General features: G+C 32.8%; 1 protein-coding gene and 2 long non-coding RNA genes across 14 annotated transcripts in view; 2 read left to right on the top strand and 1 right to left on the bottom strand.

The window, feature by feature from the left end:
- LOC149610653 (uncharacterized) overlaps positions 1-17,357 on the top strand; it is a 30,683-nt gene that overhangs the window by 5,149 nt on the left and 8,177 nt on the right. The window contains exon 2 of the mRNA XM_089859697.1: positions 13,047-13,213. The gene's annotated coding sequence lies outside the window, so the exon portion shown is untranslated. The remainder of the gene's footprint in view (positions 1-13,046; positions 13,214-17,357) is intronic.
- On the top strand, positions 6,622-11,687 carry LOC149610654 (uncharacterized). 12 transcript variants are annotated; one of them, XR_016376775.1, is made up of 5 exons: positions 7,221-7,683; positions 7,738-7,819; positions 7,976-8,081; positions 8,160-8,259; positions 9,583-11,687. It is a non-coding gene; the product is annotated as an uncharacterized LOC149610654 (long non-coding RNA). The 12 variants fall into 12 exon arrangements; XR_016376779.1 differs by having other exon boundaries at positions 7,738-7,817; positions 7,897-8,259; XR_016376776.1 differs by adding an exon at positions 6,622-7,214 and having other exon boundaries at positions 7,404-8,259.
- On the bottom strand, positions 8,435-10,074 carry LOC149610655 (uncharacterized). The gene is made up of 2 exons (XR_016376782.1): positions 9,937-10,074; positions 8,435-9,772 (listed from the first exon to the last, which is right to left on the bottom strand). It is a non-coding gene; the product is annotated as an uncharacterized LOC149610655 (long non-coding RNA).

The raw sequence follows: 17,357 nt of genomic DNA, 5'->3' as shown, positions 1-17,357 counted from the left end.
TTAATTTTTAGCTTATTTAAGAAAAATCTTTTTATCAAAGGGATTTTAATTTTGATATGAAAGACCCAAGCAAATTTTTACTAAGCATAAGTGTGCTAAGCAAGTTAGTATCTTTTCACTGAAAACCGTGGAAAAAATGCTTATTTAAGATATGAAAATGGCAAAGTCAGGCTAATTCTCGGTTTTTAAGTTAATATAGTAATTTATTTTCTTACTAAATAAACTGTATTAGTCTATAGTCTAAATAGTAAAATGGATTGTGCAGGGCCGGATTAAGGGGGGCAGAGGGGGCACCTGCCCCCGGGCGCCAGCAAAATAGGGGCGCCCAAGATGTCTGGTGATACCCAAATCTGAGCGATTGTTTTATTAAATTTTCTCAAAAACTCAAAAACATGACGTTAGTTTTGAATGATTACGGGACTGTTTTTCGTTTTTAAATAGGTATATTAGCTATCGAGACCAATTTATTACACCAAATTAGTTGGGAGGAGACGATAAATAGATTTTCTGAGTCTAAATCTAGAAAAGCCTATTCAAAGACATAGGCAGGGCTGATACTAAGTCACTTTTTTCAAATTCGGTTACTAAAAGTCACTTTTCCAAAAATTAGTTACTATTTGTCACTTTTTTTGGATTTTTGAGTCTTTCGGTGTTATTTATCTTCTCGACCACAAGGTTAAACGTAATATATTAGACTGTATGACGGTTTAAACGCAAAAACAGCGAGATTACAGTTGATCAAACCCAAAAAATTGTAGAGCTCGCTTCGCTCGCTCATCAAATATTTAACTTAATATTTATAATCAATCCAATTCAAATGAATGTTTTAGTTTTGATTTAAAACGACATCAATTACTTTGCATTCTGAGCTGTGCTCCAAAATGGTTTAATTCAATTTCGCCGTAGAAATTTTATGATTGGACCTTTCCTTTGACTGGAAATATCTAAACCCATAGATTGGGCTTAATTACGGCACCGACCTTTAAAATATCTTTAACTACTGAAAATAATTATGAAAATCGATCATGTCTGAAAGCATTTCATTTAAAGTGTCCTTATTTTATAGCTTAATTTGCCCTTATTTAGTCACTTTTTGCTTACTATTTTTAAATTTATTAGTCACTTATTCAACTAAAATTGAGCGTATGAGTGAGTATCAGCCATGCATAGGGATACATTTCACTTATCAAAATTACAATAGGGAGCTAACAGCTGGCTAGGGGGAAGAGATAGTCTGACGTCACGCAGCCGCCCTCTGGTTGGCATTTTTGCGCGTAGAATACAGTTTCCAACCGTTAGGGGGGATGAAACCCAGTAAGAAATAGAAGGGTGTGACGTATCAGGGTCAGAACTGTTAGCTCCCTATATTTCTAATAAAAACAAAATTGTTAAAATTTCTAGCTGGTTTTTATAAATTATGGGGCCAAGGGAGGGGGCGCCCATCGAGCCACTGCCCCCGGGCGAAAATCTTCTTAATCCGGCCCTGGGATTGTGGTGTAAGCACTAAAATAATCGGTGTCGGTTGAAGTATCGGGTTTTGGATCAAAATGAGTAAATATCGATATCGGCTCCAAGCACCGGTATCGATCGATATCGGGTTAAGCCTGATATCGGAAATCTCTATGCGCGAGTGAAAGATTAAAACCAGGTTACCAGCGTTATTTCTTACTAATTAGTTGAGACAGAATATAATGATATAGATATTGAAATAAATGTTAAAAGGCTAGAAGATTTTCAGCTAAGACACATACTCGGTACTTAACAACTAGTAGCGTAGTATCAAAGAGGGGAGAGAGAGGGAGATAGAAACGCGCTTTATAAAATCCGCCGAAAAATGGGAAAATAGGGGGTAGTAAAAACAATTTTTGGTACGTTTAGTTGTAGGACGCACATCCTTTGCGCATGGGGGGATTGACCTCCTCGCCTTATCTCTGTCATCCCCTACGTCAACTGTGCGCGAGAAAGCTGCGCTCAAGCGCCGCGGTGTACCGTAGATTTACCCCCGTTTTCACCACGCATGGGTCGCGGCTGCCTATACTGATTCTCTCTCCCTCTTTCTCTCCTCTTTGGTAGTATTTTGTTTGAGATGAACTAGAACTATTTTTGTTTTAATATTTTAAATATTAAAATTTTGTCTAACGGATTAATTCTGTTTTAAACCACTTATAAAAATAAGTTTAACAACTTCGTGGAATGACATATTAAAAACTGTATGTTAACATTCAATATTAGGACCAAAAGGATTTCTTTTCCTGTAGTTTAGTCGCTCCTTTCGTTTCTTTTATTCTTATTTTGAAATAAAGTAATCGGCGTTACGAGAAAGGGTAGAAGAAGGAAGTAATTAGAGAATTCGCTTCATTGGGTAATATTTTTTAGATGATGCCTAAGTGTAAGTAGGATGAAAAACAGGGAAGAGCGTAGGAGTCATCACTTAGTCCACGTGCCACACGCCTATCAGTCGCAATAATCAATTTTTCAAGGTTTATTAATTTGAACTTGTTTTGTTTCTAGATATTGATAGTTTGTAATGTAAGTAATGATGTTAAAACTGCTTACTTCTAATTAAAATTTTAGAATCTAGTTAACCGATACTATATAACCTCTACGAATAAGAATTATCGATATATCATTGTTAGTTAATATTAACTTTGGCATTAATTTCTGTTGTAAATATAAAATTTCCAGCTGTTTTAAGTCATTTTAAGAAAAATATATTTTATTTACATTCCTCGGGTTAAACAGTTAAAAGTTAAATTATTACTAAATTAAAATATAAATTAATTATGCTAGTCATAAATTAGTATTTTAAAGCATATAACCAAATTTGAACATGAACAGATATTTTAATTAGTTTCCGCAAATTTAACAATTCAAAGTCGCAGGCCACGTTTCTAAAAATTAGTGCTGTTAATCATAATTATTTTTTAATCTTGAACAGATAATTATAAATCTGAAAGTATTAAAGATGCATAATATTATATGAATTATACTAAGTAGTTTCTACTTCGACCTAATTAGAAATTCAGACATTTTTCGAAGTATCTAAAAAATTATTTAGAAATTGGACTATATTTTGTGTGTTAAATTTTTTTCGCGATACTTTGACCTGACCAGTCGTCTGCTGATCATACATATCTATATTCGCTAGGCTAAAACAACTGTTCTAAAATATAGCAATTTAATATTTCATTAGGCAGAAAGTGAATTTTTTTTGTGTCAATGCTCATGCATAATTCAGTTGATCATCACGCAACACATTTTCCCCAGTTTTGGGACAATCATGAGAACGCGTTAGAACACCGACACAGCAGGATTTCATACATCGCCCACTTTGTTCGTGACATGTTTTTGGAGATTCTGTTATCAGGTTTCCAGAAAAAAATCTTTAATATAAATTTTTACAAGTTGGGAAAACCAAAATATTACCTCTCCGAGTCAAGAGGTCTACTAGTACAAAGTTATTTACCTAGATATGGAATTATTTCTCTTTTTGAAGAAAAAATTTACGATATTGAAGCAGTATTCCAAGCATAGCGAATATACAGTAAAGCAGACGACATTTTACATCCAATAAGGATAAATCTTGGACACATGGAAATCAGTCAATGGCAAAAAGAACAGGAAATGAAGCCTACGCTTCAGCTGTTTACTCTTTATTCTGATAGCTACATTCGCAACTGGTTTGCAGTGTAAACACTATCGTCTCGTCTCACCTCACCTCAACAATATACTTAGTTTGCCAACATGAGTGTTAACGTTAAATAATACCAAAGCTAAATTGTAGCTAGACGCACTGATACTCAGTGCGCACTATAAAGAGAATAAAATCTCTGTAGCTTAGCCCTACTAATCTAATTGCCACCATGATCTTTTCTGCAATTATAAAATCTTAACCTGATTAATTAAGATTGTATTTAACTTTCGGCTCACTCTGAACCGTTGATGTCTTTTCATTTCAGACACGAAAATCAAAACCCACAGTTTACTTCACCTCAGGCCTCAATTATTTACTCTTTATTTCACTAAGCCCATTGCGGGTAATACTAGATATACCCGCCGGAGTCTAGATCTTAGCTTTCTTCATGAAATCACTAAACCAAGGATTATTCTATATACAGATGTAGTATAGCTTAAGTAATATATAAACAGCCATTTCAAATAAAGATATTAAAATAAATCTTTGGATTATCAAAATGAAACAGAGCTTTAAAGCTACAAAAGTACTAAATGCATCATAATTACGAAAAATATTTCCACATATTCACTTTATATTATGGATAAAGGGAATATTATGATTCTGTAGGATTTCTTTACACATCAAAACAACGCGAATGTGCCCAAAACAGGGAAACACAACCTATCACACTTACGATAGTTTCGCACTTACCAACCGTTACCTCTCTAACTGAGACAATGACACAACAAACTGAATTTGTTATTTATCCTAATTCAACTCCTCTACTCAGTCTCTATTAACATCAATGCTCGACCTATTTTAACTTTCTAGAGTTTCCATGATTAGTAATACAGAGGGCTAAATGCTTAAATACTCGCTCTATATTAACTATGAAATGTGTACAGTGTACCGACTTTATACGCAATCTTCATTACTCGTCCTATATAAACTTTGACTATATGGTTTTAGTTAGCACAGATTTTTCTTAAATAATTTAATAAATATAATTAATATTAAACATTTTCTTCGTTAGTTGTTCGCCTTATTGATCGTTACATCGTGTTAATAAAGAACAATTAAACATTCTTGAGAGACTTGACTAATATTGGCGTTTGAAATGAAGCATACGCCGGTTGCTTCGCCTCACTCAAATAGGTAGTATATAAGGGTGTCGAACTACAGCTAAAAGCAAGAACAACCGCAATTGCGAAAACCTTTGGTGGTGATCCCACCTTAGGGAGGCTAGACGTTTCTCGTAACCCTAGCTGATCGCCGCGAAAGTCTTAAACCCAACGATGACGATGGAGTAGAAGCCAGGTGTGCAGACTGGTGTCCATGTGGGATGGACAAAAACAAAGACCAGAAGATGGTGGTGTTAGAAGCCAGGTGTACAGACTGGTGTCCATGTGGGATGGACAAAAACAAAGACCAGAAGGTGGTGGTGTTAGAAGCCAGGTGTACAGACTGGTGTCCATGTGGGATGGACAAAAAAGAGACCAGAAGGTGGTGGTGTTAGAAGCCAGGTGTACAGACTGGTGTCCATGTGGGATGGACAAAAACAGAGACCAGAAGATGGTGGTGTTAGAAGCCAGTAAGTACAGACTGGTGTCTATGTGGGATAGACAAAAACAACGCCCAAAAGATGGTGGTGTTAGAAGCCAATGAATACAGATTGGTGTTGATGTGGAATGGACAATTGACTAGTCAGATGAAGTAATAGTGGTCAGTTGAATTGTGGATAGCCTCAAGTTTTGAATTTTCCGGGAACTGTGAATGCGGTCCGGAAATAGCGAACACATTTGCTTCGATTCGGAAACTGCGAACGCGGTCCCCTGGGGTGTAAGTCAATAACAACAGCCAGACAGACAGACAGACACACACGTCGAAATTAGAACCTCTCCGTGACATACGTCACTCGGAGAGGTAAAAATATGGTAAAGTCGCGTTTATTCACGTATCTTTATCTCAACAAAAAATAACAATCCTGTCTGCATGGTCCCAGGGAATAAAGACAAATGTAAAGTATGTCTATTTCGCGGCAGAATAATTTATTTAGGGTTACTTGCATTATCATGAATGCAGATTCCTCCTTGATTGTCTTCGCAGAAATTACTTTCATAAATTTAATTTCAAGCTTATCAACAAATTTTCATTACTAAAGAAAAATATGTCATCACTACGTATTTAGAATTTAATTGCAGTACCTTCAGAATTTTTTCGAGACAAATTAAGCTAAGCTAAAATAACTAAATTTAAAATCATGGTGGGAAAGCTGTTGAGACTTGGTCGAGGGGCTAATCACTATCAGTCTCTCTACACCCATTACGGATTATGCAGGAAACTTAAGATTGAGCGTTATCCCTTTAGTATAGTCAAATGTACACTCGTGTACACAGATTACGATAATTGACTGGCCCATGGACTTGGTGAACGTTTTGGGTGCTGAAGAGTCTTCATATGGTGAAAATAGAATCCTATGTTCGAAATTTGCTTAAATTAAATTGAAAAATCAGCTGCACTGAGAATATAACGTGGACTTGGGATTTGCGTACTATGAAATTAGGTCTAATATTTTATTTCGCTACTTTGTTAATTTTATGCTTATATTACAAAATAAACTTTTATCAAATTGCGATATGATAGACGTCACCAGATATATTTTAAGCAAAAATGAACAAAACAAGTACATTTACATCTAAAACCAACGGAAAAAACTTGTTTTTGATATTAAAATTCTATTCCATCGATAAGGCCTAATTCTGTTCAAAACACTTTTATAAAAAAGTTCTGTAATTTCGTGGAATGAGAACGTAAAATTTATATTTTAAACACTATAAATACTTGAGAAATTTAATATTCAATAATAGAACAAACGGTTTTCTTTTCCCAACTCAATTGCCTCGCGTATTACGTTCCCATTTTGATTATTTTATTCTAATTCTACAGGGCCGGTAGGCCCTTGTAGATATGACATGACACCCTTCCGTAATGTTAAACAAAAAGTCACACCTTTTAGGGTTAGCGTCCCATAGAAAAAGCATTAAAAAAAATTCGGTTTTTTAAGGAAATTGAGACAGGCCATACGGAAAAACTATAGCGAAGTTAGTTTTAGGAATGCTTCTAAATTAACAAGCATTTCTTAAATGAGAAACTTACGTGTTTCGATTTTTAATTAATGAATTCTAATTTTTGTAATTTAACTAATTAAGATAGTACGTCAAAAATTTACTTTTGGGTCAGAAGTCAGCCTAACCTCCTAGCGCGTTTAAACTTATTTCCCCATTTTCGTTCTCATTGATAACTAGAACGGCCTAGCTTTTTGCGTGCTAACAAGTTACGTTGATAAATTTCAAACGTTTGCTTTTATGTGGAAAATTCCTAATTTCATAACAGACGACAGTAAGGCAACTAAAATTAATTACTTTGGTATTTCATCCGAGCTTGAACACCTTTATTTGGATTTGCTAATTATCTATAACACCCTTAAGAACAAATACTTTGTTATCAGGTCGAATTTTCATCTAAAAAATTAATTCAGGTAAATAATTACAGTTAATAGAGGTTTTTATATCTTTTGAAGTAAGTTTTTCGACGTTCTTTACGGCCAAGGCTTAGGTTGTATTTTAGTTAGTCTATGAAATTATAGTCTTTATAGTGTCTGTCCTCTTCAAAGATTATTAAAAAGGCTTATTTCCAGCTCTCATTTGTTTTGGAATTCTTTATATAGTCTGCTCCGTTTTATGCTAGAAACATTTCCTAACCAGGCTAACCCCAGGTTTTTTTTTTACTGTATTTACCATGTGCGCTTCCAATTTGAAGTAAAAAATGGCATATTTATTCAAATTATTAAGGTGTTGAAATAAAGATAGTGCTTTTCACCCTTTGAAAAGATCGAGAACTTCAAAATACTACTGGAAATGACAAAAAGTTCAATGTGTTTTCCTTACGGCAGTTTTAAGAGTCGTCGTGTTTACGTTAGCGCAGTTAATTCAACATTCTCATTTGAGGTATACAAGGTTTCATTATTTGTTAATCTCACTAAAATGCTACTAATTGTGAAGGTGTGTGATATAATTCCTGAAACTCAACCAACGTAGAGGACCAGATCATTCATTAAAACAATTTCTATACTATTGAACCAGTGTATGTTATGTTACGTTAATCATTTTAAAAACCATTTGTTACCAACAGTGGATTTTGTTAATTCATAAATATAACAGTGGTGCTGGTTAATCCAGGAGGACAGCGTCGTTATGTAATTTAATTAGTCAAATAATTTCCATGTTTACATCTGCGCAGATTTTTCAAACGTAACCACGTCAGCAACGGAGGGTTACGTTGTTCGTTATCTCCACAGTTCACATTGCCGTTTGTTTATTTGACTAAATTGCTATGAATTGTTTAGGTATTGAATTTAATTACTGGTATTCAAGTCAAAGTTGCCAAACTATAGAATCACATCATTCATTAACATATGTTATAGATGATCTTTATGTTACCGAAAATTTAGCACGGGGTGTGATAAAAATTGAACGCAATGTGTTGGCAAGAATGAAAAAACTCTTTTGAACTTTACTATAAAGGTAATTTGAAACTCATTTTATAAGCTAAATCAACACAGCCAAACCTCAATCCTTCATAAATTTAAACTTAATTAAGTATAATTAGCGTGAATTTAAAGATGAATTGTACATATTTTGGATGAGAACTCGAGTAACTTAAGATTTAAACTGAACAAGCTGTTAGTATAGCCCCATGTTTTCTATCTCATACTTGTTTAATTTAAATTATCTTTAAAGTACATTAATAGGCGCGAAATTCGAAAGTGTAGGGTAAAATAAGATTCAAAAGCTCCACTAAAAATTGCAATTAACGTGAAGTATATATTGAAAGTCATTTTATAACCTAAATGTACACTGCCGAAACACAATCCTACGTTAATTGGCACTCAATTAAATATAATTAACGTGAAATTAAACCAAATATATTCATTTTTTGGATAAAAACTCAAATAACTTTTAATCTTTTTTAAAACTACCCAAGCCATTGGTAAATCCCAATGTTTTCTATTTCACTTTTAAGTTAATTTAAACTATCTTGAAAGTACATTAATTGGCGCGAAATTCAAAAGTTTTGGGTAAAATAGTGACTGGCAAAAATGTTAAACTTCACTAAACGTTCCAATTAGGGTAAAAAATGCCAATAAATTATACTTTTAAGCTTAATCCACTCTCCCGAACCGCGCTCAAATTAAGATTAAAACATCACAAGTTTTTCGCACAGCCACAGATGTTTCCTATTTCACTTTCAAATTAATTTAATTCATCATTAAAATACATCGAAAGGTCTTACATATTTTAGGGTAATTGCAATTAAAGTTAATATTCTATCGAAACTTGTATCCACACTAGATAAACCGTTAAGTTAAACTTAATCAAGTATAATTAAATCAACCCAAAACATGAATGTTTTTGGGAAATTCATGGATACCTTATAATTAAACTAACAAATTATAATTAAAACTACACTTATCTTACACTCAGCCTCCATTTTCCTGTTTAATTCTTACACGTAAATAAATTGTCTTTTAAAAGCATTTTTCCCATATTGAAAAGAGAGCCATTGAAAAGGAGCGAAACTTAAAGGTTTGGGCGGGATGTTACAGTATTTGTGCCTTTTTAACAAGAGTATTGTTACAATTTTAACACTACCAGACTTAGAAATAGCACACGTCCACTGGTCCAAAACCAGTTTATTAATTGCTTGGACCAGTTTTTTAATTGAAAAAATTAATAATTAAGTTTTTTGATGGGAATTGAGGCGGGACCAGTTTAAAAATTCAAGCTTTCTTCCAATTTCTACTCTTAACTTTTCTCTTTCAAACACAATAAACCGTATCACTCTAGAGTTTAGACCCAAATGAAGGGCTTGCCAAGTGGTACCAGGTTTTGGTAGTGGTATTAAGTTAGATTTAAAACTATACGGCAGTCGGCAGTCTCGGCACGATTGGAATTTTGAAGTCTCGCAGAGTCAATTTAGTCAAACCTATCATTTATGGTCAAACTACCTTGAACCTTCTCGCAAGTGGGCTAGCGCCTATATATATCAACAAAAAACTTTACAATGGGACCAGTAGAAAGAATATTATGGTAAGAGTCACTGGTCCTAAGGACCAGTTTATTTTTTATAGACGTTAGGGGTCACTAATCCTGAGGACCAGTTTATAAGACCACGTATTTCTAAGCCTTAACAATACAGACCTTGTATTTCTAATGGGACCGGCAATACCGCAACACTGAGCCGAAAAACCAGGATGGTAATTGGTTGGGCCTATCGGGTGAGGACATTGAAGCACCAAAAACATACCGCGGTGTCACGTGTCGAAAGTCAAAGCAACCTTCACCACTATAAACCCCATGACCCGCTCAATCTGGCAATCTTTGAAAACTTTGAGGTACTTCCGGTCCCTTTTGATATACAGGGTCTTCAGTGTAGCAGCTAAGTAGTAGAATTATAGTAGTTAGTTTCGTTTCCTAGCAAAATGCCAACCTATTCCAACCAGGACAAATTGGACAAGATGTTTATTTTGGGTGAAGGTCGCAGTAACGTTCAACTAAAGGCAGTGCTTTATGCCGAACTGTTTCCACACCGACAACATCCGGTGCGAAGCACCTTTGCCGACATTGGCGAGCACCTTCGTGATTTCGGTAGTGCAAGATCGTGAATGTAGAAGAGACTGTATAGTCTGTAATGAGGATAGAGATTTTGACATCGTAGCACGTTTTGAAGCCAATTCATGCTAATAAGTAATAATAGAGCGGTGGAACAAGAAGTTGCACTATGCCTTTCTACTGTTTGTGCCAGTTTACAATGGCATCACTACCGGCATTATCATACCCCTTACATCATGCCTTAACGGACGAGGATTACCTAAGACGGCAATACCATTAGTCTTACCAGGCGTCATGAATTTACTGCTTGCAAATGTATTGCAAGACATGGACAGTCGTCTGCCTCAACCACAATGGTAGAAACGTCGAATATTTTCGTTGATGTGTTTACCAAACAGTTAAGAAGTTTTAATTTGAGGCCCACGTTCTAAGACCAATCGTAGGACTGTGCTTTAAAATATTTTGTTGTGTTCAGGCATATTCTCCAGTATTCTTTTTGTAACTTGTCACTAGCATATAATAATCATGAATTCCAGACATTTATTTACACGCTGTATAATTTAGTATGACATCAGCCGTTGGCAGTATTGGGGGTTGTACATAAAGGAAGGTGTTGGTCTGATCTCGACCACACTGTATATGTATAGAGTGTACGAAACAAATAAACATTTTTGTTCTATATTTTAAATATTGTAATTTTTGAACTTTATCTTAAATAAAGTACAAATTATATGCTTATCGAAATCTATGTTTCTTATATAAGTTAAATGTAATTAACGATACATAAGTTCTTCTTTCAACCCAAAATGTATGACGGTAGAGCTAACATAATTATTCAAAATTTAATTACATTAAGACTGAAGTGACAGATATTATAAAAAAACGTCTTGGTTTGGACCAAGGCCGAAAAAACAAACGATATGTGTGAGGTTTATCAATTGGCTGAAGTTTCAGATATTGCAATTTTTTTTAGTTATTTTTATCCATTTAATCCTTAAAAAATATTAAATTCAATCAACTGATTTTACTGTTAATCGATCTATTCCCTCTAAATTAATTGAAAAAATTACATATCTACGCTTTTTCAAGAACAATTACATTTTCCGAAAACATTTTATCATGAAATTAATTATTTTGAAGGGATTTCGTGTAAGCACCTTGACGGACATAGATTTAATTGTTGCTGGCTTGACAAATTTTCAAATTTGCACCCAAAAATAGTTCAAATCTGTAAGTTGCTAAGAAGACTGATGTTCAAAAAAACATGATAATTTAAATTTATTTTGTTCAGACTAGTTAATAAACTAAATAACTTATGTCGTCTATTTAAGACAAAGCAACATCGTTTATCCTGTGTGGTTTCATTTAGTAGGTAGCTATCTGTAACACTGGACAAATATGATATCGGTATATAACCAAAGGTAAGGGTAAAGATTGCATAAAAAGAAATACGTTTCAGTTCCAAAGGCTTGTTATATTCATCTCCATTCATTACCAGTTAAACGAAGAAGGTCACACTTAACTTAACCCCCCCCCCCCCTTCCTCCATTTCCCCAATATATAAAATTTTACAATTTTAATTGTATCTGAGCCGACGCAATACACCCAGCAAATATTACCATATAGGTCGAAACCTTTTCACGTGACATTAGTGAACGGTACATGACTCTTCGGACTTGCCCGCCAACCTTAATAACCTAAAACTATAAAACGTTCGTGTACAAGAATGATTATTGTTGTGGCTTGACACTCGCTAGCGCCTGAAGGACCGATCACTCAGTCCAATCGGTGTACATTTGTAAGATAGTAGACCATTTTAGAAATTACATACAGAGAATTAAAACACAGGTGTGATGCCGCCATTAAGGTCCTCTCTCTCGCCTAGAAGCACCGCTATAGGCAGTGAAAGTTGACTAGCCTCCTGCCTGCAGTCAACTTTGTTACCGTCTGGCGGTGACCCTTGGTGCGAGGGAGAATACCCAATGGTGGCCTCGCCACTGTGTGTTTTCCGAAATGGTATTTACGCGTGCTAAAATGATTATGCGTAATACGTTACCGGTGTACAAGTAACGCCAACAATGTAGAAAGGGGTGGTGACGTTTCAAATTCTAAAGTACGAAGAGGGAAATTGCAGTGCAACCTTTACTTCATAGTCGCGACATTGGAAATGTAGCATTTCGTAGTACGAAATTAAATGTATGAATTCGTGCAACACCCTGCTTTGGAATCCACTTTTAAAAATTTACATTTTCCTTTCGAATTATGTCAAAGTTCGCTTGGTCTTTTTATACAGAGTATTTCAAATATTCATTATTGATCCCTCAGCACGTACTCCCTTCAAAATAATTAATTTCATGATAAAATGTTTTCGGAAAATGTAATTGTTCTTGAAAAAGCGTAGATATGTAATTTTTTCAATTAATTTAGAGGGAATAGATCGATTAACAGTAAAATCAGTTGATTGAATTTAATATTTTTTAAGGATTAAATGGATAAAAATAACTAAAAAAAATTGCAATATCTGAAACTTCAGCCAATTGATAAACCTCACACATATCGTTTGTTTTTTCGGCCTTGGTCCAAACCAAGACGTTTTTTTATATATTATAATGAAGTAATTAAGTAATAGGCGTTACGAGAAAGGCCAGAAGAAGGAAGTTATTAGAATATTCACTTCATTGGATATTTTTCTTTTCTAGATGGTGCGTGAGAGTATGTAGGAGGAAGAAAAGGCAATGGTGTAGGAGTCTTCGCTCAGATTGTCCACGTGCTGCACGCGAATCGGTCGCAATAATCAATTTTTAAAAAGGTTAAATAAATCAAACTTGTTTTGTGACAGCGTGTCTCCAAGATATGGATATTTTCCGTAAGTAATGATGTTTTTACTGTTAAATTCTAATTAAATTTAGAATTTGATTAATTGGTATTAACCCTAAATATTAGTATCAGTTTTATTTAAAGTTAACTTTGGTATTAACCCTAAGCTTTAGTATAATTTTTAATTAAAATTAACTTTGGTATTAAGCCTAAGCTTTAGTATCATTTTTAATTAAAATTTACTTGGGTATTAACCCTAAGCTTTAGTATTATTTTTAATTAAAATTAAATTTGGTATTAACCCTAAATTATAGTTTCATTTTTAATTAATGTTAACTTTGGTATCAACCCAAAATTATAGTTTGGTTTTTAATTAATGTTAACTTTGGTATCAACCCTAAATTTTAGTGTCATTGTTCATCACGGTTAACATTGGTATTAACCCTTAATTTTAGTATCATTGTTAATCAAAGTTAACTTCGGTATTAACCCTTAATTTTAGTATCATTGTTAATTAAAGTTAACTTTAATATTAACCCTTAATTTTAGTATCATTGTTAATTAAAGTTAACTTTGGTATTAACCCTAAACTTTAGTATTATTGTTAATTAAAGTTAACTTTGGTATTAACCCTAAACTTTAGTATTATTGTTAATTAAAGTTAACTTTGGTATTAACCCTAAACTATAGTATCATTGTTAATTAAAGTTAACTTTGGTATTAACCCTAAACTATAGTATCATTGTTAATTAAAGTTAACTTTGGTATTAACCCTAAACTATAGTATCATTGTTAATTAAAGTTAACTTTGGTATTAACCCAAAACTATAGTATCATTGTTAATTAAAATTAACTTTGGTATTAACCCTAAGCTTTAGTATCATTTTTAATTAAAATTAACTTTGGTATTAACCCTAAATTATAGTTTCATTTTTAATTAATGTTAACTTTGGTATCAACCCAAAATTATAGTTTCATTTTTAATTAATGTTAACTTTGGTATCAACCCAAAATTATAGTTTCATTTTTAATTAATGTTAACTTTGGTATCAACCCTAAATTTTAGTGTCATTGTTCATCACAGTTAACATTGGTATTAACCCTTAATTTTAGTATCATTGTTAATCAAAGTTAACTTCGGTATTAACCCTTAATTTTAGTATCATTGTTAATTAAAGTTAACTTTAATATTAACCCTTAATTTTAGTACCATTGTAAATTAAAGTTAACTTTGGTATTAACCCTAAACTTTAGTATTATTGTTAATTAAAGTTAACTTTGGTATTAACCCTAAACTATAGTATCATTGTTAATTAAAGTTAACTTTGGTATTAACCCTAAACTATAGTATCATTGTTAATTAAAGTTAACTTTGGTATTAACCCTAAACTATAGTATCATTGTTAATTAAAGTTAACTTTGGTATTAACCCTAAACTATAGTATCATTGTTAATTAAAGTTAACTTTGGTATTAACCCTAAACTATAGTATCATTGTTAATTAAAGTTAACTTTGGTATTAACCCAAAACTATAGTATCATTGTTAATTAAAGTTAACTTTGGTATTAACCCAAAACTATAGTATCATTGTTAATTAAAGTTAACTTTGGTATTAACCCAAAACTATAGTATCATTGTTAATTAAAGTTAACTTTGGTATTAACCCAAAACTATAGTATCATTGTTAATTAAAGTTAACTTTGGTATTAACCCAAAACTATAGTATCATTGTTAATTAAAGTTAACTTTGGTATTAACCCTAAACTTCAGTATCATTGTTAATTGAAGTTAACTTTGGTATTAACCCTAAACTATAGTATCATTGTTAATTAAAGTTAACTTTGGTATTAACCGTAAACTATAGTATCATTGTTAATTTAAGTCAACTTTGGTAATAACCAAAGATTTTCCATGAAAATGTTTCAAGTAATTGCACCTGATCTTATGAAAAAGCTATTTTAATTTAACCATTTTAAATTTTTCTTTAAATGTGTGGTATTAGTAAAAAAATATTTTTTGGGCATATAAATAAATTTTCCGATTAAAATTGTTTTGTTTAACTATCTTCGATTAAGCTGCGAAAATATTAAAGATGCATTAGGTGTAAAATATGAATTATACTAAAATGATTTTTAATTTGGGCTAATTAAATGTCTGAAATATTCAGAACTTTTTAATTAATAATAAATATTCCGTAGTATTTGCAACGCCTTTTTTGCTCATTCATTTTGCCAAAACTTGAACGAAACAACTGTTAAAGCTAATGTTAAGTGGTTCCAATGAAAACATTAGTTTAATTTAGCTAGCAATTTATGAACTTTAATCTAATTTGCTTAATTAGGTTACTTGAAGCTGCGGTTTTCGTAATTGATAGATTTTGTAATTCGTGGATTTTGAAAACCAATCAAATAGGGTAAAATGTAGTCTTGAATTCTGGTTAACTTAATATTTTATTGGACAGAAAGTGATAATTTAAGATTTTAAAGAAATCGAAATGCGATTCAATAGTCTTAGCGTTTATTTAAATTTTTATACATAATTAATCAGTTGACCTACACGCAACACATTTTTCCATTTTTGGGACAATCTGAAGAAGGTTTTCTAGCAGGAACTGCGCAGGATTCCATGCAACGTCCACGTTCCGTGCGACATGGTTTTGGAGATTCTAATAGCAGAGAAATTTGGTTTTTTAAATTCAGCTTTTGGAAGAAAGTGTTAAAATTAGAATAAGTCGCTTACCCTGTTTACAACACACAATGGTCCTGTCGGGTGCCAGGGAATCAGGACAAGTGGAAGGAGGTTTATGTCCTAATGGTGTCGGAATGATTGAGTTAGGATCGCATGAATGTTCAAGAACGCAGATTCCACCTAGACTCTCTTCGCAGAAATTAGTTCTATCTGTAATTTCTTGACAATTAAAAATATCAAAAAGTTTTAATTATTTAGTAAATATTCAACACTATAAAACTATATATATTTATATTTAATTATAATACCTGCTGGACTGGTCTCTAATTCGCAACGGTTATCATAATGGTGAAGTAAAGCGAACGCTAATAATATTGCGCTAAGAATCATTTTGGGAAAGTGGTTGAGACGTAATGAAGCTTATCGGTGTCAAAGAGGCGTCTTAAATCCTTTCTGAACTTAGTGGAAATTGTATTTCATTTAATCAGATAATGGAAACTTGATTACACTAAATTTAAAATGAGCTGCACTGACAGTCTAACACGGGATTGGGATTTGCGTACTTGGCATTTTATTTCACTACTTCGTTAATTTTTAGCTTATTTTAATAAATTCATTCTTATCTAAGTAACTTTAATTGTGATATGAAAGACCTAAGCAGATTTTTACTAAGCAAGTTAGTATCTTTTAATCGAAAACCAGGGAAAAATGCTTATTTAAGATATGAAAACGTCAAAGTCAGGCTAATTCTCGGTGTTCAAGTTAATAAAGTAATTTAATTCCTTATTAAATAAACTGCTTTCGTCTTTAGCTCCAATAGCAAATGGCTTAATCAAAGGCTTGGCGATAGTGTAAACCCTGATTTTGAAAGCCGTATTGGTTTCATTTCTAATGTGGAATACATTTATAGATAGATGATATTGCAGGTGAATTGTTGGAGTTGTTTCAAAATAATCATACCTTATACCTTGTGCGATTAATTATTAAGTATTAAACTGATAACTTAGAAAATTAAGAATATAGACCCTTTTCCTTATAATGCATTTTTTTAAAGTACCGACATATAATAGAAAAATCGAGACTCTTTGCATTAACCTTTTGAAACCGCTTATCCTAAACCTTTTTATTAATTTTTTTTTTTCAAAATAATAGATGCATTTCTTAATGATAGATCTCTTTTTCAACCAGCGAAATATTCCACTTTGACCTTTCTATAACGGTTCAAAGCGGTTTCAAATTGTTTCCTGTAAACACGGCTAATGCGAGGTTAAAATCTCTTCAAACTTAGGAAGTAAGAAAGTACTTCAAATTAAAAATGAAAAATCTATGCAGTGTCTTTCCTTGTATAACGATAACTTAGGATAAATATTTCCAATTTTGGGGCTTATCCCTTGTTTTTTTTTTCATCTTAAAAGCTTCCTCCGCCTGAGGGATCACCAATTTCCGGAACGTATTTTTCTTAGTAGAGATGAAAAACACTGCAATTAATTCAAAATGAAAATTA

This window comes from Phalangium opilio, unplaced genomic scaffold, assembly GCF_054372755.1.
Source record: "Phalangium opilio isolate 3A_F unplaced genomic scaffold, DU_Popi_V2 ptg000329l_1, whole genome shotgun sequence".
NCBI lineage: Eukaryota > Metazoa > Arthropoda > Arachnida > Opiliones > Phalangiidae > Phalangium > Phalangium opilio.
The sequence above is the reverse complement of the archived record's forward strand: the minus strand, read 5'-3'. Positions and strand labels throughout refer to the sequence as shown.